The sequence below is a fragment of the Stenella coeruleoalba genome (genome assembly GCF_951394435.1).
Source record: "Stenella coeruleoalba genome assembly, chromosome: 18".
In the NCBI taxonomy this organism is placed as follows: domain Eukaryota; kingdom Metazoa; phylum Chordata; class Mammalia; order Artiodactyla; family Delphinidae; genus Stenella; species Stenella coeruleoalba.
The window spans coordinates 59,897,397-59,924,439 of record NC_137164.1 but is presented as its reverse complement, the minus strand read 5'-3'; the positions used below and the strand labels follow the sequence as shown (position 1 = coordinate 59,924,439).

General features: G+C 38.7%; 1 long non-coding RNA gene across 1 annotated transcript in view; it reads left to right on the top strand.

The window, feature by feature from the left end:
• The first annotated feature begins 2,655 nt into the window (after nt 1-2,655).
• Nucleotides 2,656-27,043, top strand: part of LOC307176713 — a 116,619-nt gene continuing 92,231 nt past the window's right edge. Inside the window, exons 1-2 of the long non-coding RNA XR_013824872.1 lie at nt 2,656-3,030; nt 4,648-4,685. This is a non-coding gene — a long non-coding RNA (uncharacterized lncRNA). The remainder of the gene's footprint in view (nt 3,031-4,647; nt 4,686-27,043) is intronic.

The following is a 27,043-nucleotide window of genomic DNA, read 5'->3' as shown; positions in this document are numbered from 1 at the left end:
ATGCCCAGTAGTGGGATTGCTGGGTCATATGGCAGTTCTATTGGCAGTTTTTTAAGGAACCTCCATACTGTTCTCCACAGTGGCTGTACCAATTCACATTCCCACCAGGAGTGCAAGAGTGTTCCCTTTTCTCCACACCCTCTCCAGCATTTATTCTTTCTAGATTTTTTGATGATGGCCATTCTGACCAGTCTGCGATGATATCTCATTGCAGTTTTCATTTGCATTTCTCTAATGATTAATGATGTTGAGCATTCTTTCATGTGTTTGTTGGCAAACTGTATATCTTCTTTGGAGAAATGTCTATTTAGGTCTTCTGCCCATTGTTGGATTGGGTTATTTGTTTTTTTCTTATTCAGCTGCATGAGCTGCTTGTAAATTTTGGAGATTAATCCTTTGTCAGTTGCTTCATTTGCAAACATTTTCTCCCATTCTGAGGGTTGTCTTTTGGTCTTGTTTATGGTTTCCTTTGCTGTGCAAAAGCTTTGAAGTTTCATTAGGTCCCATTTGTTTATTTTTGTTTTTATTTCCATTTCTCTAGGAGGTGGGTCAAAAAGGATCTTGCTGTGATTTATGTCATAGAGTGTTCTACCTATGTTTTATTGATATGTATGTTCCTATTCCCATTTTCTTAATTGTTTTGGGTTTTTTATTGTAGGTCTTTTCCTTCCCTTGTGTTTCTTGCCTAGAGAAGTTCTTTTAGCATTTGTTGTAAAGCTGGTTTGGTGGTGCTGAACTCTCTCAGCTTTTGCTTGTCTGTTAAGGTTTTAATTTCTCCATCAAATCTGAATGAGATCCTTGCTGGGTAGAGTAATCTTGGTTGCAGGTTTTTCTCCTTCATCACTTTAAATATGTCCTGCCAGTCCCTTCTGGCTTGCAGAGTTTCTGCTGAGAGATCAGCTGTTAACCTTATGGGGATTCCCTTGTGTGTTATTTGTTGTTTTTCCCTTGCTGCTTTTAATATGTTTTCTTTCTACTTAATTTTTGACAGTTTGCTTCATATGTGTCTTGGCGTGTTTCTCCTTGGATTTATCCTGTATGGGACTCTCTGTGCTTCCTGGACTTGATTAACTATTTCGTTTCCCATATTAGGGAAGTTTTCAACTATCATCTCTTCATATATTTTCTCAGTCCCTTTCTTTTTCTCTTCTTCTTCTGGAACCCCTTTAATTTGAATGTTGGTGCATTTAATGTTGTCCCAGAGGTCTCTGAGACTGTCCTCTCAGTTCTTTTCATTCTTTTTTCTTTATTCTGCTCTGAAGTAGTTATTTCCACTATTTTATCTTCCAGGTCACTTATCTGTTCTTCTGCCTCAGTTATTCTGCTATTGATCCCATCTAGAGTATTTTTAATTTCATTTATTGTGTTGTTCATCGTTGTTTGTTTCATCTTTAGTTCTTCTAGGTCCTTGTTAAATGTTTCTTGCATTTTGTCTATTCTATTTCCAAGATTTTGGATCATCTTTACTATCATTATTCTGAATTCTTTTTCAGGTAGACTGCCTATTTCCTATTCATTTGTTATGTCTGGTGGGTTTTTATCTTGCTCCTTCATCTGCTGTGTGTTTTTCTGTTTTCTCATTTTGCTTATCTTACTGTGTTTGGGGTCTCCTTTTCACAGGCTGCAGGTTCGTAGTTCCCGTTGTTTTTGGTGTCTGTCCCCAGTGGCTAAGGTTGGTTCAGTGGGTTGTGTAGGCTTCCTGGTAGAGGGGACTAGTGCCTGTGTTCTGGTGGATGAGGCTGGATCTTGTTTCTCTGGTGGGCAGGTCCACGTCTGGTGGTGTGTTTTGGGGTGTCTGTGTACTTATTATGATTTTATGCAGCCTCTCTGCTAATGGGTGGGGTTGTTTTCCTGTCTTGTTAGTTGTTTGGCATAGGATATCCAGCACTGTAGCTTGCTGGTCGTTGAGTGAAGCTGGGTGCTGGTGTCGAGATGGAGATCTCTGGGAGATTTTCGCCGTTTGATATTACGTGGAGCTGGGAGGTCTCTTGTGGACCAGTGTCCTGAAGTTGTCTCTCCCACCTCAGAGGCACAGCACTGACTCTTGGCTGCAGCACCAAGAGCCTTTCATCCACACGGCTCAGAAGAAAAGGGAGAAAAAGTAGAAAGAAAGAATTAGTAGAAGTAGAAAGAAAGAGAGGAGGGAGGGAGGAAGGAGCTACTGTTGTGGCTTCTCTCGCTGCGGAGCATAGGCTCCGGATGCGTAGGCTCAGAGGCCATGGCTCACGGGAGCCAGCATGTGGGATTTTCGCGGACTGGGGCACGAACCCGTGGCCCCTGCGTCGGCAAGCGGACTTTCAACCACTGTGCCAACAGGAAAGCCCTGACTGCGGTGATTTAATCCGCTTCTTCTGAGGCTGCTGGGAGGGATTTCCCTTTCTCTTCTCTGTTCGCACAGCTCCCGGGGCTCAACTTTGGATTTGGCCCCGCCTCTGCGTTACGTCACTGGAGGGCGTCTGTTCTTCGCTCAGACAGGACGGTATTAAAGGAGCCGCTGACGCGGGGGCTCTGGCTCACTCAGGCCGGTGGGAGGGAGGGACACGTAGGCGGGGCGGGGCCTGCATTGCCAGAGGCCGGCGTGAAGTTGCAGCAGCCTGAGGCGTGTCGTGCGTTCTCCTGGGGAAGTTGTCTCTGGGTTCCGGGACCCTGGCAGTGGCGGGCTGCACAGGCTCTCCAGAAAGGAGGTGTGGAGAGTGACCTGTGCTCGCACACAGGCTTCTTGGCGGCAGCGGCAGCAGCCTTAGCGTCTCATGCCCGTCTTTGGGGCTCGCGCTCTTAGCCGCGGCTCGCGCCCGTCTCTGGAGCTCCTTTAAGCAGCGCTCTTAATCCCCTCTCCTCGCGCACCGGGAAACAAAGAGGGAAGAAAAAGTCTCTTGCCTCTTCGGCAGCTCCAGACTTTTTCCCGGACTTCCTCCGGGTTAGCCGTGGTGCACTAACCCCCTGCAGGCTGTGTTCACGCCGCCAGTCCTCTCCCTGAGCTCCAACCTCCGAAGCCCAAGCCTCAGCTCCCAGCCCCACCCGCCCGGGCAGGTGAGTGCCGGTCGGCCCTGATCCTCTGTTCGGGAATCTCTCTGATTTGCCCTCCGCACCCCTGTTGCTGTGCTCTCCTCCGCGGCTCCGAAGCTTCCCCCCTCCGCCACCCGCAGTCTCCACCGGCGAAGGGGCTTCCTAGTGTGGGGAAACCTCTCCTCCTTCACAGCTCCCTCCCACTGGTGCAGGTCCCGTCCCTATTCTTTTGTCTCCGTTTATTCTTTTTTCTTTTGCCCTACCCAGGTACGTGGGGAGTTTCTTGCCTTTTGGGAGGTCTGAGGTCTTCTGCCAGCGTTTAGTAGGTGTTCTGTAGTTGTTCCACGTGTAGATGTATTTCTGATGTATCTGTGGGGAGGAAGGTGATCTCCGCGTCTTTCTCTTCCGCCATCTTCCCCCTCTCTCTCCTAAATTATTATTTTTACCACTTGCCTGATAATGCTAGAATTTTAGAATACTCTCTTGTTTTTTTAACATCTTTATTGGAGTATAATTGCTTTACAATCGTGTGTTAGTTTCTGCTTTATAACAAAGTAAATCAGCTACACGTGTATGTATATCTCCATATCTCCTCCCTCTTGCATCTCCCTCCCACCCTCCCTATCCCACCCTTCTAGGTGGTCACAAAGCACCGAGCTGAGCTCCCTGTGCTATGCAGCTGCTTCCCATTAGCTATCTATTTTGCATTTGGTAATATATATAAGTCCATGCCACTCTCTCACTTCGTCCAATTTACCCTTCCCCCTCCCCTCCCTGTGGCCTCAAGCCCATTCTCTACGTCTGTGTCTTTATTCCTGTCCTGCCCCTAGGTTCTTCATAACCACTTTTTTTTTTTAGATTCTATATATATGTGTTAGCATACAGTATTTGTTTTTCTCTTTCTGACTTCACTAGGTCCATGCACCTCACTACAAATAACTCAATTTCGTTTCTTTTTATAGCTGAGTAATATTCCATTGCATATTTGTGCCACATATTCTTTATCCATTCATCTGTCAATAGACACTTAGGTTGCTTCCATGTCCTGGCTATTGTAAATAGAGCTGCAATGAACATTTTGGTACATGACTCTTTTTGAATTATGGTTTTCTCAGGGCATATGCCCAGTAGTGGGATTGCTGGGTCATATGGTAATTCTGTCTTTAGTTTTTAAAGAACCTCCATACTGTTCTCCATAGTGGCTGTACCAATTTACATTCCCACCAACAATGCAAGGGGGGGGGGGTCCCTTTTTTTCCACACCTGTCTAGTATTTACTGTTTGTAGATTTTTTGATGATGGCCATTCTGACTGGTGTGAGGTGATACATCTTTGTAGTTTTGATTTGCATTTCTCTAATGATTAATGATGTTGAGCATCCTTTCATGTGTTTGTTGGCAATCTGTATATCTTCTTTGGAGAAATGTCTATTTAGGTCCTCTGCCCATTTTTCGATTGGGTTGTTTGTTTTTTTGATATTGAGCTGCATGAGCTGCTTGTAAATTTTGGAGATTAATCCTTTGTCAGTTGCTTCATTTGCAAATATTTTCTCCCATTCTGAGGGTTGTCTTTTTGTTTTGTTTATGGTTTCCTCTAATTCTGCCTTTTTAACGCCTGTCCCCTTCTGTGATTTTCAAACAGGAATTTGAGGACATCCATGGACAGTGACATCATACCAGGTAATATATATTCTAATCATTTTTGTTGTTGTTGCTTCTTTTTCAATCTTTGTGCAAAACTAATTACTAGAGATTGATTCATGAAAAATAACTAAATGGTTCAGTTTGTACAATGAGTAAATAGAAAACATAAAATCCTGATATTCTTTTCAGGTGATATCACTTCAAAATGATCTGATAAATAGGATTTAAAAAACCTGAAAAGATTTTTATAATCTTTTTTTTCAGTTTTTGAGGTTAAATAGTAAAAATTTAAGAGAGACAATTATTTAATTTTATGAAGATCTTAACGTGGCAAGTTTAAAATTTTAATTCACTTTCTTGGTGTTATCACAAAGTACTTTGTTTCAAGACAGCATCATGTAGTTCTGAACTATTTTTTCTTTTTCCTAAAATTATTTCAGTAAAAATTCCAAATATACAAGGAAAATATTTTACATATAACACAACTTTAATATATATGTATGTGTATATATATGTTACCACATACATACAAGCATACACACACATTACAAATAGAAATATAAATAATATTCTGTTGAATCTGTAATGGTAGAAAATATAATTTTCAATTATCCAGTATCTTGTCACCTCTTGGGAGAAAAGTGATCTTCATTATGTTGTCAGCTTTCAAAGTTGAGTGAAAGTTTACTTGCTAGTTACAGTGCTTGAGCTCCTGTACAGTAAATTAGGTTCTACAAAGCTCCCATGTATTTACTGGAGTTTAACAAAACTGCATGATTTTGTACTATTTGGGTACCAGCGGGAAGCAACCCCTGGGAGAAGAAATCACAGCTGGGAGCAATTAAGACTGATTAGTTTGTGGCTGAGGAAATCAAAATGGAAAGAAACTTCTCTTCGGGGGGAATTAGGAGCAGCATTCCCAAGCATTTCCGAATTAAGTGCAATTCTCAGAGGAATTTAAGACTGAGGGAAAAATGTGAATTTCAAATATTTGGAGGTTTTCTCAGCTTATTTAACTTCTGCGTAATCACTATGTGTTGACTCTTGGATATTTGAAGGAAAAGAAGTTCAAGTAAATTGACCAACTTTTCTTTTTACATATTTCCCTTCTTCCACATAGCTGAAGGTTTCCTTAATATTTTCATTTGCCGTTATAGACAGAATATAGATGGTTTCGTAGCATTTTACTATTCATTTTATAGCGATTGGGATAGCTGTGCTTTCTGAGATATTGGCAAAGCATAAATATCACTTCCCTTGAAAAAAAATACACATTATTGTGTATGAGATTGGTCTGAATTATCTTTTAGAAACTGTAAAATAGTCCAGTTGAAATTTTAAGTAAGAAATATGCAGAAACTTTTTTTTTTTTTTTTTTTTTTTGCGGTACGCGGGCGTCTCACTGCTGTGGCCTCTCCCGTTGCGGAGCACAGGCTCCGGACGCGCAGGCTCAGCGGCCATGGCTCACGGGCCCAGCCGCTCCGTGGCACGTGGGATCTTCCCGGACCAGGGCACGAACCCGTGTCCCCTCCATCGGCAGGCGGACTCTTAACCAGTGTGCCACCAGGGAAGCCCGTGCAGAAACTTTTTACATAATTCCTGAAACTGCCATCTTGGATAAAAAATTGGTTTCTAAAGAGCTAGTAAGGATGTACTTAAAGCAAAAGAAATTAAATATAATAACAGAATGCATAGTTTATACTGGTTTCTTTTCCTTTATATTTGAATTATAGATATGCATTAGAAACATATTTCTTTTGAATAGGCTGAACTGGGTTGCTAACAAATTATAATATAAATTAAATAGAAAGTTGTTTTTCTAGATTTTTAGAAATAATCAGATTCATTTATTCTCAATTCTACTTGTTAGTTGGTACTAACCTTGTTTTATGTGGATACCTTTGTTACTGTATTGAACCTTCTATAGCAGAAATATTATGACAATACTAGGATGTTATAAGCAATAATGATTCTATTTTTCTTTCTCTTATCAGATAGAATGGGTTATTTTCATATATAACCATCTATCTAACATGATATTCATCTGTATCCAGATTTTCAAAATAATCTTTTAAAAATTTTTTCCTCTTGCCTTTCATTCCATCTCTCTCTCTCTCTATCCCCTCTATCACTATTGGGTGTGTTGAAAATATCACAGATGAGGAGGAAAGTGAAGGCCAATATTTGAAAACATATTCCAAATAATCACTTGGAAGGACTGATGGTACAAAGGGCATAAACAGTGTAAGAGAAGGAATGCGTAATTATTAACTACAAAAGGTATGGCTTGGTGGGGTGATAAATAACTGAACCAAAAATTGCCTTGAGTTTTATTTCTAGATATACCTCTGTGTCACCTCAGTTAGTTTCCTTTAATTTATTTCACTACTTTAACCACTTTAGAGAATGACTATGCTAATTCTGGATGATTGGATAACCTTAATGTTATACTTTTAGAAAAAGTTTATTAAAAATATATTGAGAATCATACATGTTATTTCTGGTTTGGGGAAATTATTAACTAAATTATAGGAAGTCATGGTTCAAAATTCTGCCATCGCTGACCAGAGATATATGAAAAGGGATGGTTATTGCCCCAGTTGATTTTCTGTTTCCTAAACCAGTAGTTCTCCACTTTTTATGTTTTACGTCCCATGAGTTCTTCTATAAAAGAACCCAAGTTTCAACATAAGAAATACAAAAGCTCATTTCCACATTGGAAATGCATATATTTGCCTGCATTACAAAGACATTCACAGTAAGATCTACCAACATAAATCACTGCATTAATGTCGGGGGTATATATTCTTGACACTGGAGATTTTATATCTCATTATACTGTTTTTCTCGGGCAGGACAAAATACATTACTATCATTAGTAGTTTAATAGAGCTGCTACCTATATTGACAAGACACAGTAATAAAAAGGCCAGCACATTGGGAGTGAAGTGGTGTGGAGTCTACAAAGAACCACAGAAACCATTAGAAAGAAAGCCCCGGAAATGAGTTAAGCACAAGTCTCAATTTCCAGGTTTATCCTATATGATCCATAGCAGGTCAGGTCAGCAATATAGTCCTACTTGCAACTGGATGTGGGAGTTAAGTTATCAATAGAAAGAATTCTTGGAACATTTAGGAAAGCGCTTTTTGTCACCAGTGGCCTTCAAACTGGGACACATATAATCTGGGAGTGAAAGAAAACTTTCCAAGGGGTAAGAAAGCCCAGCTGTTTTTTTTTTTCTTTTTTCTTTTTGCGGTACGCGGGCCTCTCACTGCTGTGGCCTCTCCCGCTGCGGCGCACAGGCTCCGGACGCGCAGGCTCAGCGGCCATGGCTCACGGGCCCAGGCGCTCCGCGGCATGTGGGATCTTCCCGGACCGGGGGGCACGAACCCGGGTCCCCTGCATGGGCAGGCGGACTCTTAACCACTGCGCCACCGGGGAATCCCAAGCCCAGGTGTTTTTAAGGGACAGTTTTCAGATCTTCCACTTTACTATGAACTCTTTCCTAAAATTAGTCTGTGATTGCTTTCACAATAATACTTCTTCCATTTTATCTAAGTAAAGCATCCCTCTTCACCCCAAATCTTACTACAGAGTTTTAGACCCCTTTGGATACTTCTGTGAAAGCTTTAAGGACGGACAAAGCACAAAACCCCTCGGAGATTACCATCTTTCCCTCCTTGTACATATTCTCTTAAGCATAGAGTATGGCATTTAGAAAGCAGGGTATTTTGCTCTGTATGGGATCTTCATGGAATCTTTTGAATTCAGGTGTTTGGTAGCGTTGCACTGTGGGATTAATGGCCACATTTATTCAAAGGTTTTCTTTTTATTTTCATCATCTGTCCTCTTATGAAAAGTGCACTACTTTAGCAGGAGAGTCTCAGGAAAGCACATCTAAACAAATATCAGTATGAAATAGTGAACAGTAAAAATGTTTTTCCCATGTATGTAAAAATAAACCACTCTTTTCCACTATTTTCAATATTCATCCTTGGGAAGATTTTTAAAAATTACCTTCAAATAACCAAAGCAAACATAGATTATTGACAATGCCTTTTAAATTCTAACTGAAATATTTTCAAGTGCTACCAATTTGTTCATGATTCATTGACTAAAAGTCTAAGGCTAAGATTTTGTTATGATTTCTTTGAGATTCATAATAGGTCATATTATGAAATATTTATTCCAATTATGGCTAAGCCTTATCTTATTTTACCATCTAATATTTAATATTTTCTGCCATCTATAGACAAAGTCTAAAATCATATAGTAGCTCAGGGATAGATTCACTTTAACAGTATATATGCCTTTCCATTTCATTGAGTACATTAAAAAAGTTCAGTCATGATATATATAGTTAAACGGGTTGTTTCTGACTTTGATGCTTGATTAGTATTTAATTCTACTAAGTTGAATCTAGGACTTCAATACTTGCACATAAACATTTTTCAAAGAATACAGATAAGTTTAATTTTAGCTATTATAGTATATTCATTTATATTATATCTCATTACAAATTAAAGAGAAACTATTTTTCTACTCATTTTCTAAAGTTATAAATGTGGATAAAATAAATGCATTTTGATCTTTATCAGTTTAATCTTGATGAGACAACCTTTAGTTATCAATATTAAAGGTACTTTATTTCTTGTAGAAGGGAAGTGAGATTGTGCCATTCAGGCTATATTGAGAACACTTTTCACAAATAGAATAATCAAAATATGTCAGTTCAAGGTTTGGATGGAAACATACTTAGAGTATATTTTAGAAAAATTGACATTATAAAAAAGTTATTAAAGATATTGTATTGGAAAATATATATTGAAGTGAACTATGTTCGGACTTTTCCCCACCCTTTCTGAGTATTCCAGGTGTGCTGAGGGGTCCCCAAGACCACCCATAGGTTTGGTGGTTTTAGTAGGGAGACTTGCAGGGCTCAGCATATAAGTCAAAAAGAAGTGCTCCCAGCTGAAGGAGTTATGGTCATAATTAATGGTCACTTAAGTCTCGGTAAAGCTTTCCTGACGTACTTCTTACACACTCAGAAGTTAAAATCTAATGTCTGAGCAACAAATCCTTTTGCAGACAGGTGGTTTCAAATTTTCTGCTTTCAAAGCAATTGGAGGACAGAATATTTGAGTTGGTAGCTGATATATTACTTAAATCATTGTTGATATATCATGTGTAAGAGCCCTTTCAGTCATTGGTCATTCACTTGTTCAAACATGTATTCAGTAAATATTAATTGAGTTTAAAGTCTGTTAGGAGAAACTGAGTATTACGATGTAGTAAATGATGTGATAGTAGCATGTGTGAGAAATGTGTATTCACAAATTGGGGTCACCTGAATCAGACTGGCGTTCTGGAGGAGGTGGTAGAGAATACGGGAAAGGATGAAGCAAGTTCAGGTTTGCATCTGGCCTGTAAAAGATATGTATTTTACCAGCAACTTACATCCCTAAAGGTTAAAACTTCACAGGAAGTGCCCCTTAATGGGGGAATGGGTAAGCAAACTGTGGTTCATCCTCACAGTGGAATATTACTGAGCAACAAGCAGGAACAGACACTGATCCATACAGTAACATGAATGGATCTCAGATGGGCTATGCTCAGTGAAAGAAGCCAGATTGAAAGGTATGCTTCTGTTTATATGGTGTTCTGGAACAGGCAGAATTATTAGGACAGAAAACAAGTTGGTAGTTGCTAAGGGATTCGCATAGGAAGGGCTGACTGCAAAAGGCATGGGGGGATTTCTGGAATGACAGAATTTTCCTGTATCTTGGTGGTAGTGATGTCTCAGAACTGTCCGCTAAAAAGGGTGATAAGTACCTTAATTTTAAAAAAAGCAAGTAAGAGTTCACATGACCTTAGCTGTATTCCCATAGGTGCAGCTATGCATGTGCACACACACATCCACTCACAAAGCTGTGGGTCACTCGTTCCTTGCCATTCCTGTTTCCCTGTGAAAGGGTCCCCAGCAGTGCTTCTCAACTGGAGTGCTGCTGGATATTAGGCAGGATGATTGTTCATTGCCTGGGAGTGTAGTGTGCTCTGTAGGATGTTCGGCAACTCTGGCACTCACGCGCTAAATGCCAGGTGCACCTACGTACATTTCCCAAAGTCCTCTGGTAATATGTCTGCACCCCTGCTGAAAACTACATGCCGGACGTTTTTTTCTGGACTCTCTCTATGTAGAAAGGAGTAGTTCTCTAGTTTATCAGTGAGGAGGAGGGAGCTGGCAGGTTTGCCTCACTCTTTCTTTTTTGTGGGAGAGAACTGCCTACCTATAGAGAAAGTACACTCTAGTCTGCTCTCTTCCATGAGTAGTGCAATTGACTTTGCTTCTGCCACATCTTGGGATTAGGAAGTGTGAAAAGGAAATTCATGTGAGTGTTAGCAGGTCATCTGCCAGCACACCTGCCTTGTGTCCTATGAGCTAGCTTTTAGCCTTAAGAGAACTGACACTTCAGCCCTCATCAGTCTGATGGCTGTATCTGTCTTATGAGAGTTTGGGAAGGAAGGAGAGGAATGTTATATAGAGACCCCCTGCTCCCGCCTCAAGTTTATGTAACATTCATTAGAAGTATCGAAGGGTTACTACATAGCTTCCAATCTTTAGTTCCTATCATAACACACACACTGAGCATATTAACCCAGACCTTGGAACTCAAAGTAATACTAAGGCACTGAACTTTCTGGAATTAGTTCAATAGCTGTGTATTACAAACTAGCGCCATTTGCGCCTCACAGCACACCAGTTGTTTCTAAGTTCTTTGTCCGCCTTCAAATGTTTCAGGTCAGGGTTATATAGCAGCAGTGTCTACCGTTGGAACCCAATGTCAGGCTCTCTAATTGTGACAGCAACTGATCTACAGTAACTCCTGCACTGCAATTTGTACTCTGCACGCAGTATAGATGAAACCACCAATGTTAGGTGGAGACAAGCTTTCCCTTTGAAGCATGGAACCACTTTAAAAAAACAACAACAAGAAAGTCTTTATTTTGTGGGATAATGGAAGTGTCATAACATCAGATCTTTTTGTCAGTGACTTCAAAAGCTAGATGCACTACCACCTACATCCTGAGGTTGAAAATTCTTGTTTTAAAATAGTATTGATGGCATTCTTAGGTGACAGAGGTATGCTAGCCTCTGAAAAAAAATTAAGTAGGCAATTTATTCCTCCTACCTTATCACAGAGCCCTTCCAGCAGTCTCCTGTTAAGCTTCCTTGTTTTCTCTGGTAGGATCCCACTGACTGTAACTAGTTGACTTAATCTAATAAACTATATGGCTAAAGTATCAGTAGGTATTATTTAAATTCCCCACCTTGTTCTGAGTGGTTGACTATGTTTTAATATGTAATATCACCTCTTTCCACTCTTTATCATCTGTTTTTTAAATGGACTTTCAGTGGTTTGGCCAAAGTCTTATTGGGTGGGCTTCAGGCACTAGAGCAGAATTTATGGGAATGATGGGGGGTTCTCAGAGCCCCTCAGATAGCACTGCATAAGCCACTCCTTGCTTTGCAAATACCAGCCTTCAAACTTGCATATTTATCAAATGTGAGAATACTTTGTGTTATCTGATTAGGACTGCTCTACATTGTTTTATTTTGAAGGAGCGTTTAATTCAGCAAATGTTTATTGAGCAACTATGATACAATGGGAACAATAATGATGAAACATATACAGTGTAACTCTGTGCCAGGCCTTCTAAGTATTTCTGTGTATTGATTCATTTTAATCCTCACAGTAATGCTATGAGATAATTCCTATTATTAACATTTCCATTCGATTGATGAGGAAACAGGCTCAGAAGGGTTATGTAACCTGCCTAACGTCACACAGCTGGTGAGCGTTGATTTGAGTTTGAACGCTCACGTTAGGCTCAGGTCTCTGCTGTAGAGGTTAATGTTAGAGGAAACTAATAAAGATTCCATTTCAAAGATAATTTTGTGTCTGCATACAACAAAAACAACAAACACACGCACTAAATTTCTCCAGAATGGCTCTAATTATGAGGTGATTGTTTTCTAAAGGGTATTATTTTGTTCACATTTATAGTTCCTTTTTTCTCAAAGTTAATTATTCTTTCCATAACTTCCTCTAACAATGTTAGTTTTGCATGTAGGCAGAAGCAAACTTTACAGAAATAGAATGTGTAGTTTTATCACAGGACAGTATAACATTTCTGAGTTTTCATTTGTAAATGACTAAAGATCAACTTAGTAGTGGTCTCTTTTCTCTTGGAAAGGAAGCTTTACAAAATAATTAAAAACCTGCATTTAGACTATGTACGCTATTCAAACTGATCAAAAAGCACAAACAAAATTTGGTAACTCTAAGTGTGTTTGTAAAATAGTTTTTAACTTTCTCATCAAGATTTGTTCCTACGGAGTCTATCATGTACTATATCTTCTCACTTTTAACTTATAGTCATTGACGTGCATGTAAACTTTGTAGAATGGCTTTTATAAGTATATTCAAACTGGCCAGGCCTAAACCAAAACCCAAACCAGGGATACCAGTGTGCAGGGAGAACTCACTCATAGATCTTATGCCTGCTTATTAGGTTTTGAAAAATGTACCAATGGAAATAATTTAGGTACCTGAATTTATCAGGCTATCTTTTTTTGAAAAAGTTATTTACATCAGTACTATCTTCTGTAGGCATAGAAATATTGTAATTATTCTTTCAGTATTTCATTCTAAATTGACAAATTGCTTAGAAATTCTAAATTGACAAATTGCTTAGAAATCTTTTCAGCTCAATAAATAAACAAAGAAAAGATTAGGGAGGAAATTATTTCAATATTTTATGTTTCTTTTGTTGACTTGAATATACGTCTTCCGTTTCGGTTATGAAACATGTCTTTTTACATTAAGCATTCTCCTCAGAGTGGTTGGTGACACCTGGCTCCCTTCCTGGAGGGGGGCTGTGACTGCCTGCCTTCTGGGAAGGGAGAGAGGGTGGCCCACACTCTTCCATCCCTCACTTTTAAGTCAGCCTCGTAATAAAGAAGGTAAACTTTCTAATGACTTTATAAATAATTAACTTCCACCAACTTTTGTAATTAAAGTAAGCAAATCATTTAATTTTCTGATATAATTTTCTCAATTAAAAAAAATCAAAAGGTGGTGAAAGATGAAATTTGTATCTCTCTTAGAATCTGGAAGAATATTTCAGTAGTTTTAAAAGTGGAAAAGCTAGTATCAGTAGTGGAACTGCTCTTAGCTAGAACTTTGGGTACCTGGGTCTACATCCCTACCCTTCCACTAATGATCTGAATGGTTTTGTGTAAACCACTTAAACTCCTGGCGCTTGGTCACCTCATTTATCAAAACAAAGGCTGAAATAGGAAAATAATGAACGGTGTATTTTTAGTCTCTTCTCCATCCTTCACTCTGATTTTACAAAGATGGTTGTTCTTCTCTAGAGAAGTTAATGATGAGTCAGGTCTGGGGGGCCTGGAGTATGGAAAAATGGGGCTGGGAGACCTCTCCAAGCAGAGCTAGTTCAATGAGCACCCACTGCTTTTTTCCAATCTTGTTGTTCTATGAAAAAACAGCAGAATGCTTCCTCCTTACCCTTCAAAGTGCCACACCCACACGTAACAGATAACTGGAGCTCATCAGAGTTCATGCTCTTAGAATTTAACATCTCAACATTAAAATGATGTCAGAGAAAGTGAATCAGTTCTCCCCTGAGCATTGCTCTTTAGGAAATTCTGTCAATGCCCCAAATTAATTATATTAAATCACCATTTGTCAAAAAAAATCTAAATTTACCTGACACAGATTTCTTTCAGACATATGTCTATTTGCCTGTTTTAAAGGAATTCTTATTATTTTGTATCATTTTATATTTTCTAAAATTTATTTTCTGATGCATATCATGCAGTTCGGACTTAGATTGGGTTGCCTGGAAGCAGACCCTGGGATGAGGCTTTAAGTGAAAGTGATTTATTAGGAAATGTATCCAGGAAAAACACATAGATGAGTGGGGACCTGAAACAGGGACGCGATGGGTGGGGAGGGGAAGGGAAGAATCAAAGCAAGCTTGTGATATCAAGTTAAATCCCACCGAGAGCAACTGCGACGGAATCCAGCAACGTGTATCCAGAGAGAGGCTATGTCAGACTCAGATCTGTCCTAGGCAAGGATGAGGGAGCCGAAGTGTTTCTACACCACACGTGGTGTCATTGATTGGCTGCCGTGAGGTAGCGGTGGGGCATGTACATTTCTGGGCACTTCCATCTTTCCTGTGCATGGGTGGAAGGGTTTTGGCAATCAGGAAGAACAGGTGTTAGCTTAGGGGATGAAAATGAAAGAAACCAGTGGAGAGATGTGGCGATATGGACCTAGTGCTGACCAGGTCTGCTGCAGACTCCTTTGTAATTGCAGGAGCAATTACCTAATGAAGTAGTTTCCTATAAAGAACAGAAGGGTAGAACCTGCTAATCCGTTTTACAGATAGGTTTTTGTATTAGCGGGGTTCCTGCAGGAAACAGCTGGCGCATCATGCTGAGTAATTGGAGGAATTTAATAAAGGAACTCTTTTCAGAGGTGAAGGCAGAGAGCAGGGAACCCCAGGGGCTGAGTGCAACACTGGCAGAGGGGTGTATTTCCATCCTTAGGCTTGGAGGATAGAAATGCTGAGAAGAGAAGCCCTGTCCGCTTTAGTGGGTGGGAAGGCGCCGCCCGAGGAACGAACCATCTAACTAGTGTCACTCTCCACCCCCTTTCCTGTCCAGCCTCTTCTCCCTCCCGTCAGCCAAACCAGAATCCCGAGGGCTGCGGAGGCCTTGGCTTTGATTCCGATTGGAACTCACAGAGCAGAGGGGGTGGAGACAAGGGCTGGAGGGCACAGAAAGACAAATGGAAGGTCTGCACAGGGTGGAAGGCAAATTGTTAAATTAACTTAGTAGAATTAAACGGCCTAAGTCCACACCCAAGGCATTCCTACCATTTTTTTTTATTATTATTCCTGGAAGATATTCCAAAAATTTTCTTCAGGATCTTTAGGATACAAATCTATTCATCAAACTTGAACTTCTTTTCTACCCCTTACCAGACTTCCCTACTTACCTTTCTAGAATTACTAAAAGAGAAATAACCCAGTCCTCCGGAGTTCTTTCACACTGCCTGGACACAAGGCCTTTTCTCAGTGCCCCAGGATTTGGACTTTGACTTCATTTCATGTTATCTTTTAACATTTGAGTTTCTGTGGTTTTCTTCTCAACAGAAAAATCTCTGGCCACATACATTTCTTTCTTTTTTATCAAAATAAAAATAGCCTTATTTCCTGTAATTATATAATATATGCTTATTATAAATAATGTAAACACTATTAATTTTTTTAAGTTTAGCAAAAATTTTCCTTCAGTCCACAAACCAGGGGATGATAACTGTTAACACATTGCTGAAGAATATCTATGCAACATTCTCCATTACACACACACACACGCAAACACACCAGCAGATACCTATTTGTCAAAGTGGGATGGTTTACAAAATTATTTGGATTCCTTCCTTTAATAATTCACAGAAATTCTTTCGTATCTAGGTAGACAGATCTTCATAGTAATTTTATGATCTTATATATATTTTATTTTATGAATACCAAGTAATTTATAATATATAATAAATTCCACAATCTTAAACACATAATCTCTGATTTTTTGACATGCTTCACTATTACAAACAATGTGACTATGGTCTACTAGTACATATATGTTTTTTTTTATCCCTGATTTTCTTAGGTTAACTTTCTAGATTTAAATCTCTTGCTAGAAATTTTTTGGTAAAGAAATTCTTCCATTTTCCACAACTGGTATTCTTTTCGGAATGCCAGTTCTAGGTGATATTTTTAATTTGCCCCACATTTTATTTTATCAACTGAGCTGTTCATTAATGCAACAAGAATATTTCCATTATATGTTTATTGCTCTTTTCTGGTAGAAATAAATAGAAACTTCTTGAGGCTAGTATATGTAAAAATGGGACATGTATTATGATGCTACAGAGGTTTTTCCTATGATCCAAGGTCAGAGTTATAGTAGGGCCTTAAGAACAGATTGAGTTGGAGGTAAAAAAAAAAAAAAAGGGAAATCATTTGTGGGCATGTACTTATTCTCTCCTTCTGTATGTATATAAATCTGATTAAAGCCCATCTTCCTTAGTTTTCCATTTCTTGTATAAGCCATTATTTGTTCCATTGAAAAATAGTGTTGGTGATTCTCTGGTCCAGTTCTTAATTTCCTTAGGAAAGTGCCTAGTTGATTGGAGTAGTTCAGGTTTGAATGCTTACTCCTGATCTCTCTCAATCCATGAGTGATGAGTAGGACCTGATAACATTTAAAACATGGCCACTAGAAGCCCCACTGCTATAACCATGTGGATTGTGGTAGACAGTGTGATAGACAGTCTTGAGATGAAGGTGGATGGGCAGACAAGGCAAAAGTTAAAAGTAATAATTGGAGACTTCAGTAACTAACTTCTAATAATGGATAGAACAACCAGGCAGAAGATTAACAGGAAATAGAAGACTTGAACTTCACTATGCACCAACTAGACCTAACAGATACCTTTGGAACACTTTACCCAACAGCTGTAGAATACACATTCTTCCCAAGTATACATGGAACACTGTTCAAGATAGGCCACATGCTAGGCCATAAAACAAACTTTAATAAATTTAAAAGAATTGAAATCATACAAAGTATGTTCTCTGACTACAATGGAATAAAATTAGAAATAAATCAACAAGAAAGAAACTTGGAAAATTCACAAGTATGTATTATAAAAATTAAGCAACACACTTCTAAATAAACAGTGGATCAAAGAAGAAATCACAAGGAAAATTAGAAATTACTTTGACATGAATAGAAATGAAGATACACATACGAAATATACGGCATGTAGCTAAAGCAGTGCTTAGAGGGAAATTTACAGCCATAGATGCCTATAATAAACATTTATCATCCAAATGGAAGCATATTACTTGTGCCTGATGCGTCTTCCTGAGTTCTTGATAAGACATGTAGACTTGTGAGAATATGAAAAATGGTGCCACAATATTGATACATTAAAGGTGAGAAGTATAGGTCATTTAAGGCAGAATTTCCAGTAAATTCATTTCTGGTGAGTTAAAAGGGATTAAGATGCACATTATTGAAAAGCACAACCAGTATTCTCACCTTTGAACCAGAACAGGAGACAGAAGCTGGATAAGCATTTTGGCTATTTTCATTAACCAATTTTTTTTGTTTTTTTGCGGTACGCGGGCCTGTCACTGTTGTGGCCTCTCCCGTTGCGGAGCACAGGCTCCGGATGCGCAGGCTCAGCGGCCATGGCTCACGGGCCCAGCCGCTCCGCGGCATGTGGGATCTTCCCGGACCGGGACACGAACCCGTGTCCCCTGCATCGGCAGGCGGACTCTCAACCACTGCGCCACCAGGGAAGCCCCATTAACCAACTTTTATAATGATATGTAATATTAACCTGATAACCAGAGGGTGAGCCCCCATTATATAGAAATAAACCCTGAGTTACAGTGTCTTCACTTTCATTACTAACAAAGGGGACAAATGCTAATTTTGTTCTCTGTGGGCCACAACATCACTTTGGTTTTGTAGTTTTCCAATTGTATTATAAGAACAGGATCTTCCTGTTTCATTTGTTTGGAAAAGGAATATCATATATTTTTTAAATGTCTATTATGTGTAAGGAACTATGTTAAGCAATTTTATGCAAATTTGTTCACGTCTTTGTCTCATTATCTCTCCTGAGACATTATCATCATTACTTCAGAGATTATGAAACTGAGGCTGTGGGACTTCCCTGGTGGTCCAGTGGGTAAGACTCCGAGCTCCCAATGCAGGGGGCCTGCGTTCGATCCCGCACGCGTGCCGCAACTAAGAGTCCGCATGCTGCAACTAAAAGATACCGCATGCCGCTACCAAGACCCGGTGCAGCCAAAATAGATAGATAGATAGATAAATATTAAAAACAAACAAAAAAAGAAACTGAGGCTGTAAGAAATTAAAATTTAACCAAAGTCATGGCCTGTATATGGGGAGGTGGATTTAAAAAGCTCTGACATAAGCCCGAGCTTCTACTTTTTCCATTTCTCCAGGTTGTCTGCAATCTGCCACCTCCATTCCTGCATTTTGCTGGGAGAATCCCAACTCGAGTCCTTTTAGCTTGTACTTTCCCTTCAGATTATCTCAATGGCAGCACATAAGAAAAACTTTTGAATTGGTCTTTTTATTACTTCAGTTGCTAGAGAAATTTTGTGTTCTACCTCACAGCTTAGCAGAATGATCATTGAAGGGCCAATATGATTGAATTTGAGAAATAAAAGTAATGACAGTTCTTCAGATATATTATTTTGTCTATTCATATGTGCCTGTTCAGACCTCAGCAAGATGTAAGACATTTAATTCACGTTTGTGAAGGCTTTAAACTGCTTCAGGTAATTTTGCACACATTGTCTTGTTCTGAATTTGATATTATTTGCTTCTAATCTCAACTTATTCTCAACAAAGTAACCATCCACACTTATAATAAACTTTATTAGATTCTTGTATTTTCTTTTCCATTTTTAGAACATATAAATTCTTTATTATCACTACGGTGGTCAAAATTTAGCTCTGTAATTGGAATTATAAATATGTGTAGACAAAAACCAAAACACATTTGTTTGTTTTATATGTTGTTGATAGACAATTGATGTTCCTCTGAAAAGTGCCACATGTGCCTATGTGCTGATTGATTGATGATGATATCAATACATTCTATTTTATAAATTCCAGGACTTCTACTGGTTTATGGTGACTGGTTCACTCTGAATGCCTGATGAAATTGCCTTGCCTACCTGAGCTAGTATAAAAAAGTCTGTAGGTTAAAAGGGAGATTCAGTTGAGCCAGATAATAGTACTGATTTAAGAGCAAACATATCCAATATCAAGTAAGAAACTGTTAGACCCTTCAGCCTTTCCTCTCTCCCTTCTCTGTCTCCTTTGGCCCAAGATAAATTTCAATTACACAAACTATTTCCCATTGCTAATCACCTATTCTAGTCAGTATTCCTTAAATAGTCATTTAAGGCTGGGATGAGATCTCTGTGATTTCTGAAACTAAAAGAAACTTTGGAGCAGCCCACTAACAGAGCAGGAAATTCCCTAATATCCTCAGGATATGTTTAGAAACGCATCACGATTAAATACAAGAGGGACTAACATCTCCTGGGGATATTTATTAAATAAACGTGCCTAAATACGTCTGACAAATACATTATCTTTCCAAAAAAGTCTAATTACCGAGATCCATTTATCTAATTAAGTGACACTCGAATGCCCTAATTTTTCTTTTGAAACTCCTCTTTGACAATGAATTTCCTGATCATGAAACCAGCTTGCTAAAATGGGTACCAAGATAATCAACTCATTTGTGCATCTTTTGTATTTCCTATGTGAGATAAAAGCATTCAGAGGAAAAAAAAGCCATCATTCCATCCTCTAAGATTAAAGTAACTTTTCCTAAACAATTGTTCAAGGAAAATGAAAAACGTTATTTACTTCATTGTTATTTGTGGCAGTGACAATAAGATGAGTGAAGGAGATAAATATTAAACAGCATGAATTATATTTGTAAAAGAAAGGAAATTTCAACCTTTTTTCCTTCAAAATTGTGAAAACAATAACACACCATTATTCCACATAATCAAACAATAATTATCTCATAAAAATAAGAAGGCAAGCATTAAAATATCTACCCATAAAATGCAGACTTGTTATAGCACAACTTGCTTTGTTTTGGAATTCAGCAAAATGGAGTCTCATTCAAGGAGACTTAGTCATCAAATACTCAAAATATCAATACTTTTTCCTGTCAGGGTCTTTTCAGTTTAATCTGTCATTAGTTTCTTCTTTTCTGTACAAAATCACTCTTTTCCCCAATCCAGGCATATATATATATATATATATATACACACACACATATATATATATATATATATATATATATATATATATATATATATATACCCCTAATTGTTTTCTAAACATTCTTTTTTTTCTTCCTTTGGCACCATTTGCTCATGACTTGTCTCTCTGTTTCGAATACTCTTCCCCACCTCTCCTTGGCCTAGAATCACACAAGAGGCAGTTCTAGAGAATGAGAATAGCAAAGATTTTGAAATTTGGAAGAAGTGGGTTTGACCAAGCTCTGCCTCTTGCTAGTTGTGCAACAGTAGGAAGTGTAAGACAATAGGACCAAAATGGAGTCACTTATGCTAAGCCCCATGTCACCAAACCAAGACTTAACTTTATAATTTTGGATCTCCCAGAAATGGAATCTTAAAGCCGTCAATTGGGGATCACCTTATCAGCACTAGTTAGGTCACCTGCCTGGTAGACCCCTGCCATCCCCTAAAGGAAAGTAACCTGCAATAATCAACCCACTTTTTCTGCCAAGTATAACTTCATTGTTCCAGCTCCCTCCGGCTATAAAGTCCTTTACTTTGTACAGCTCCTTAGACCTCCTTTCTATTTGCTAGATTGGATACTGCCTGGTTCGTGAATTACTGAATAAAGCCAACAAGATCGTTAAATTTTACTCAGTTGAATTTTGTTTTTTAACAGAAGGAAGCTTTGAGGTTCAGCTTTTGTCCTTTGTAAACTGGCAATGTATTATCTATTTCACGGGATTGATCTGAAAATTATGTGACATATTTGAATTAAAAAAAAAAAGTCAGTGGGATGGAAAGTTCTCCATAAAACCTACCCCTCCACAGGATTTTTGTAGCAATTACAGCCACAGTGATCTCTCCTTTAAACATGCCTCACCAAGCCTGCCTCTTATTTGACCCTTCTCACAGGTTTTATGTAGTTAGCCAACTTTTAAAGTTCACTGAAAAACAGTTACTGAACACTTGCTAAGAGTCATACTCAGTGTTACATGGTGGTGAAGATAGAAAAAATATCCACGAGAATCTTGTGATCTATGTTGAATGAGGGTCTAGTAATTTGGACTCTGCAGAGCTGAAAAAACCAACTAACTACATCTTACCCCAAATTAAAGCAGTTATAGAGGGTGGCTCTGAGGAGGTAGCTTTAGTAGGAAATAAGACTGTGACCCCAAGATTTTCTCCTGTTATATATTTCTGTCTGTCAACAACAAAGATCAGATTATAGAGATTGCCTTCTTTCTAAAGCCTGTTCTTTCAAATTCTAAGGGAAGCCACAATTAAGTTGAGAGAAGAGGGAAATTGGAAGGGCCAAGAGGCCAGTAAGTAAAAGTCTTCAGACTCAAAACTTCTAGAAGTCTTTCTAATGGAGACTAGCGCCAGAAATTTACTATAATCAAAGAAACCATAAGCCTGACCTAGAAAGCCTGTGATTTACTTCAGCTCTGCGGAGACCCTCAGGAACCCAAACCTTCACTAGCAGGAATAAGGCTGCAAAAGTGTAGTCCCTCGGAAGGGCAGACTTTCCTTTCCTTCCCACTTTGATGGGACCATAGATAATAAAAAGACAGAAGAAATTTCTGGAAGTAGAATTACGGGTACAGGAATCAGGGGCTGCCAGATGGAATTGACTCAGAAGCTGAGTCCCTGTCTGGGCAGGAGTCTTCCCAGTTTCTGCCCAGCAGGAGTTGATAGTTCCTATGGACCAGAGATTACTGTGCATTTCCTATTCTTCCCTCTTTTGGAGGAAAGTTCTTATTAAATTATTATTTTAAAAATTACTGTTCTCCTGTTTCTATGACATGATCAGGTATTGAGTTTGTAAGCATGTGTGTGTCTATAGTGATGGGGAACACAGTACTTTTCTTTTACTTCATAGTTTCCTGATCAGGAGAAGCAACATAAGGAGATTATGGAGAAAGCTATCCCTCAGAGACCCTGGACTTTGATATGGGTGCAGGAACTGGCTGGAATTTTGTGGTTGTTTTCCTTGGGCAAAATGTGAATGCATTTTTTTAAGAAAAGAAAGATGAACATCTGCTATTTCGGTGATCAAGGAGGCACATGGTGGCAAAAACTGCTGGTTGTTCCCTGATATGCATTCTTCCCACTTTGATTCTTTATTCATTTATTTGTTTATTTTTATTAATATTACTATTTTTCCAATGGAAACTTGAGTTTTACATTTCTCAGCCTTCTTTGAAGCTAGTAGAAGTGATGTATGCATTTAGGTTACACCCTTAAAAGGAAAAAGCTCACTCACTTCTGGTTTTTATCTTCTTGTTGGCTAGAATGTGGACACGATGGTAGTGAGTCATCTTAAGCCTTGTGGATGAGGAAAAATTCTTAATTTGATAAAGCCAGAAAACAAAAACAAAACCAAAACTGGGTTCCCAACAATATTGGAGTTGGACAACTTCACCCCTGGACTGCTATGAGAGAGAAAGAGGGTGAAGGAGGGGAAAAGGGAGAGGGAAAGGGAGGTGGGGGAAAGGGAAAGACAGAAAATGAGAGGGAGTGGAAAAGAAGGAGGAAAGAGATCTAGCTTATAAAACTCTTGTCGTATTTGATATATAAAATCATGGATTGGGTTAGTTCACCAGGGCAATGATTCTCAACAGGAGATGATGTTGGCTCCCAGGGGACATTTGGCAAGATCTGGAGACATTTTTGGTTGTCTGGAGGCTGGGTGCCACTGCCATCAGATGGGTTGAGGCCAACGATGCTGGTACACATCCTACCATGCGCAGGGCAGTTCCCACAACAAAGAACAAAGCCAACCCAAAATGTCAATAGTGCCAAGTTTGAGAAACCTTGACTTAGGGAAAGTATTGATAAAGTTGAGAAGAAGACCTAAGATTGAAATAACCAATCAGTTTGCCTACGACATGGAGTAACACCAGAAAGAACTGGAAAATCAGGCAGGTTCAAATAGTTAACATTCTTGTAAGCCACTGAAGAAGTTTAGACTTTGTACTAAGGACAAATAGAAACTGGGAATGAAAAGGGGCTTACCATAATAGGATTTGGATTTTAATGACACGAATTTGGCTGCAGTGTGCAGACTGACCTGGAATGAGCAGGTCTGGAGGCCATTGAGCCCAAGTTTAAGACACAGTATCCCTGGCAAGGGCAGTGCAGTAGGAAAGGAGAAAGCAGCAGACAGATCCAGGGGACTTTTGGAGGGAGAAACAAAGTATTTGGTGATTGTATTGACATGTTGGTGAAGGAGAGAGAATTCTAGTTTGGACTAGAGGCACACAGGTGACACTCAGTGAGCAAAAAATCATTTTTTTTTGCCTTGTATATTTTCTCCAGCACTTTGGAGACAGCAGTTATGAGGCAAGGGACTTTACAGTAAAATCGCTGAAATCATCACCAGATTCCTATAGGTATTTAGGATTGGGGAAGAAGGCATTGTCTTTCATATGCAGTGTAACAAGCAAATGGAAGTCATCTCTGAGGAGCTGTCAGGAACTAGGGTCCTGGTGAATAAACACCAACCTTTTCACCGAAGGTAACCATTTTCTACTGTAGCAAGTACATTCTGTCATGTTGAGGGATGGTGTCAGACTGGAATATTTAACCAGTCCCCCATCTTTGTAATTAAACTTGAAGTCAGAAGCACTACCAGTGTTCCAGGCTGCTTGCATCTGAGTTGCTATGGTTAAATATATACGTCTTAGCAACTGTACGCAACTTTCTTAATGTTTCTGGGTGCCTCCACATCAATGAAAGAAACAAAATCAAGTTAGAAAATTATCCTTAAAAATGATTTGTAAATGATTTTATATATATATAAAATACATGGATCAGTTGACTCAAGAAATCCAACCTATCAGTCCTAGTTCCGGGACACATATTAAAAATTCATAAATGCTAAATGCAATAGGTACGCATAAAACATGTTCTCCTTGCTCAAAGTCTATAATAAAATTTTGGGTCTTATTAGGATTGCTCAGAATGAATGGTCATTAATTTGAAAGACTTAATTTATTATTTCTAAGACTATGAAAGAAAAACTAGGTAAGATAGGATTTTAAAAACTCACTAAAGAATTTTTATTTTATTAAATCAAAATTTTAAGCCATTTAAAATTATTCAAATGACTTGATATTAAATATGAGAAATCACAACGTAAAAATCGTGATTTTGAGGCCTAAATAATTAGATGATGATATTCCAATGTGAATTTTATATTACACAATTAATTCACAAACAGCTTTTCTCAGAATGTGTAACGATTTTTTTCCATTGTTTATTTGGCATGTTTGTACTACTACTAGCTTTCTAAAAGGCCTGTTTAAAAAACCCAACAAAACCAAAAAACTCTAGAGCAGATTACTGTTAAAAATGCACCACGTATACTTTAGTATTTGAAGAGCTTAAAAACATTTTTTCTTTGTTTGGCTAATGTTTTGAATTAAATCTTCACAGATGTAGTGCTTCTAGAAAAATGAAATCTTAGGATTTACACACAAGTGTTTTATAAGCATTTAATATATGCTATCGAGATTAGTTGATACATTTTCATTACAAATTTGTTCTTCAATATAGTCTCTTATTCAACACATTTTATCCGATAGCACATTGGAATTCACAGAAGTTCTATTTGGTAGAAATAAAAATGCAAAAACTTATTTGCTCCCTCTGCTGGATAAATGGGTGTTAATTTAAAGAGACAACGTGGTTTTGAACTCTGGAAAGCAATGTGTATGTTTTATTTCTCAAACCCAAGAAGTGTCTCAGTAAGCAAATATAATGGCATGTAGAGAGTAGAAATAAAGCACATTTAGTAAGGTACATTCTATTTTAAAGACTAAAATAAAAAGAAGCACTTTTGGAAAAAACTGTTAACTCGAGAATGAAGATTTAAATGTTTGTCTCTAAAGCTTCCTTTAGTACTTATTGTACAGATTCACTTCCTAGAATTACCAGTCTATTTTGGAATGACTGTTCTGTATTCTTTCATAGATGATGTGGACTCTTGAGTGTTATATTTGTATAACGTCAATACCCAAGGAAATGAAACAAGAGATCTTGCATAACTTTTAGCACTAGAATAGTTTTCTTTTTCTCTTCTCCTCATTCTTCAAGTAATCTTTAAGCACATGTTCTGGTGCAATTATTATGCAAGTGTACTAGCAAGTCTGACAGTATATCAGTTTATAGATATAATAACAATAATAATATTTAACTTTATTGTGCCCCAAGTAAGTGCTAAGAATTGTACTAAATTCTTTATGCAAATTATCTTATTTAGTCATTTCTCAAGTATGTGGGGGTTGGTATCAAAACTAGAGTTGACTTTCTGTAGAGGTCGGCACAGCTGATTGTGGGGATAAGGTCCTGTCCTAAAAAGAAGGGGACTGAGTCTGACTTGGTGAACTGCTTATCAGGGTGTTCCTTCACCGACTGCACTCCTCAGATTCTGAGAACCAGATTTATACCCTCCCAGGCAGAAAATCAGAGGATTCCTTTTTAGGGAACTAAGCCCAAGAAACAATACAGGTGCTGACATTAGAGTTTCCCTCAATGAAAAATTCAGCTCCCTGTCTTTTCACCCCCTTTAGAAGTTCACCACTCAATAACCACCCCCACCCAACATACCTCACAAACATGAACTCAGGTAGCAGTCATCAGATTTCCAAGGAAAACTTCTAATATAAAAGACTGGGACCAAAATAAATGAACTCAAACAAACAAATGAAAAATCTAGCCCCATTTTACAGGTGAAGAAACTGAGGTCTAATAAATAAGGAACTTGCCTAAATTCAAACACCTAAAACTTACCAAGGCAGAATTTTAAACCAGACTGCCTGACTCCATCCTGGAGCTGACACATGTAACCATTATAAGAAAGTCTGAATGATGTCTAGAGTGAAATGTTACCTGCACATTGTACGACTGGTTTTAAACCAATAAATAATAAAATATGTCACTACAAAGCTGCTATTTCTTCCTGCCAGGCATTATGTTAATGCAAATTGCTGTAAAACGTAAGTTTCTGGGATATTCCTTGTTCTCTCAGACTGGAGCAGTAAAGACAACCTGACGAGGCTTGACGATGCATGGCACAATGGAGTTCTTAGTTAAGAAGTCTGACTTTGCTGATCCTCTGAGTCGAAAGGTCACCATTTGCTCAGGTTTTCTCATCGTTAAAATGGTGGTGCCTCTTGCAGGAAAAGTCATAATGATAAATTCGAAAAGATCTGCATGATGTGCTGATCCTTACAACCTGGGATAATAGTATCTGTAAATACTCAGTAAAAAAACCTGTCAGCCCAGGGCTTCCCTGGTGGTGCAGTGGTTGAGAGTCCGCCTGCCGATGCAGGGGACACGGGTTCGTGCCCCAGTCCGGGAAGATCCCACATGCCGTGGAGCGGCTGGGGGCCCGTGAGCCATGGCCGTTGAGCCTGCG